Here is a 2,063-nt window from a genome sequence, read left to right as displayed (position 1 = left end):
CAAATCGATTTTGTCAAATTTGTGAAGCCCCTGTAACTTCCCAAATCGATTGGGAAATCGATTTCCCTGCTTATCCTTCCAAAAATACATAAACTAATTCAATCACATTCATACACAACTCCAAATCTTAACACTTAGCAATTCCCACACAATCACCACGACAAATTGGGTTTCGAAATAGTTTTACAATCCATCACACTTACACACGATAATCAATACATAACACATAGCAATTCCAACACAATTACCACGACAACTTGAGTTTCGAAATAGTTTACAATCAGTCACACTTACACACAAAATCAATACATAACACTCAATCATAACTTGATTCAAACACGACTCGTGTGCCAAGCACCCTAATGCGATGTGTATATGCCAAAATGCATGGACTCGGAATTCCAAACCAAAACCATCCTCGAAGGGCCGTAAATCATAATTGTACCGCCTATCGCAGGCCAAAGTACCAATTACCGAGGTGCCACCTATCACGGGTCAGCACGATTTACTAAAAAGCGTAAATCATAAACGTACCACCTATCACGGGTCAGTACAGTTTACCGAGGTGTCACCTATCACGGGTCAACACGATTTACTAAAAGAAAAAGCGAGAATCGTAAACGTACCGCCTATCACAGACCAGTACTGTTTACCGAGGTGCCACCTATCACGGGTCAGCACAATTCACCAAAAACGTAAATCGTAAACGTACCACCTATCACGGGTCAGTACAGTTACCATGGTGTCACCTATCACGGGTCAACACGATTTACCAAAAAGTAAATCGTAAACGTACCACCTATCACGGGTCAGTACAGTTACCATGGTGTCACCTATCACGGGTCAACACGATTTACCAAAAAGTAAATCGTAAACGTACCACCTATCACGGGTCAGTACAGTTACCATGGTGTCACCTATCACGGGTCAACACGATTTACTAAAAGAAAAAGCGGGAATCGTAAATGTACCACCTATCACGGGTCAGTACAGTTACCATGGTGTCACCTATCACGGGTCAACACGATTTACTAAAAGAAAAAGCGGAAATCGTAAATGTACCACCTATCACGGGTCAGTACAGTTTACCAAGGTGTCACCTATCACGGGTCAACACAATTTACCAAAATGAAATACTCATTTAACTTAAACGATTTTCCAAAACAAATATTAAGTAAACAAGACATTAAGAGATTCCCCATTCTTAATACTCATTTAACTTAACCGATTTTCCAAAACAAATATTAAGTAAACAAGACATTAAGATATTCACCATTCTTAACACTCATTTACCGAAACGATTTTCAAAAACGATAGTTAAGTAACCGAGACATTAAGAGATTCCCCATTCTCAACGCCCAGTTAACTTAAACATTTTCCTCAAATACACATTAAGTAAACCGTTTTCAAATTCCACACAAAACAAACTCAAACATATTATCAAATTCAATCCACGATCCACACCAAAACACATCAATTCATTTCTCCACAAAATCCAACCATACACATATCAAATTTCATCAGTATTAATTAAGAACACGTCAAATACGACGAACACAAATCAACACAATCCACCACTCAAACACAACAAGTTTCATTTACTCAAAATCATACATAAATGAGTTTAAATTCATTTTCCACGAAACATTCATCAATATAACCAAAACCTAACTCTAAGATTTTACCCATAAAGCCTTAGATTCATTTTCCCCCAAATCAACACTTCAACCCTAACAAATTCCTTTCCACACAACCACAGATAAGTCCCTAAATGCAAACTAAAAGTTTGGAAGGAGCCCTTACCTTCACGTTATCTTTCACGTTCGATTACGGTACCGCAAGTAAATCCGGTAAAATCTCCGCTCACAACGTCGCTTCCAAAGTTGGTTCCCTAGCGCCGTAGCGTGGTAGTGAGCAACTTTCTCTTCTATCTCTTCGCGAAACGAAGCTTAGATCTAGATGAAACGGGGAGGTTTGTGTTTGACGGTTTTGAAATCTCTAACACCGTTTTTCTTCGTTTTCGAATCAAACAAGAAGAATGAAGTTGAGGAATTCTTGCTTTC

The sequence above is a fragment of the Cicer arietinum genome, chromosome 3, assembly GCF_000331145.2.
Source record: "Cicer arietinum cultivar CDC Frontier isolate Library 1 chromosome 3, Cicar.CDCFrontier_v2.0, whole genome shotgun sequence".
In the NCBI taxonomy this organism is placed as follows: Eukaryota; Viridiplantae; Streptophyta; class Magnoliopsida; order Fabales; family Fabaceae; genus Cicer; species Cicer arietinum.
The sequence above is the reverse complement of the archived record's forward strand: the minus strand, read 5'-3'. Positions refer to the sequence as shown.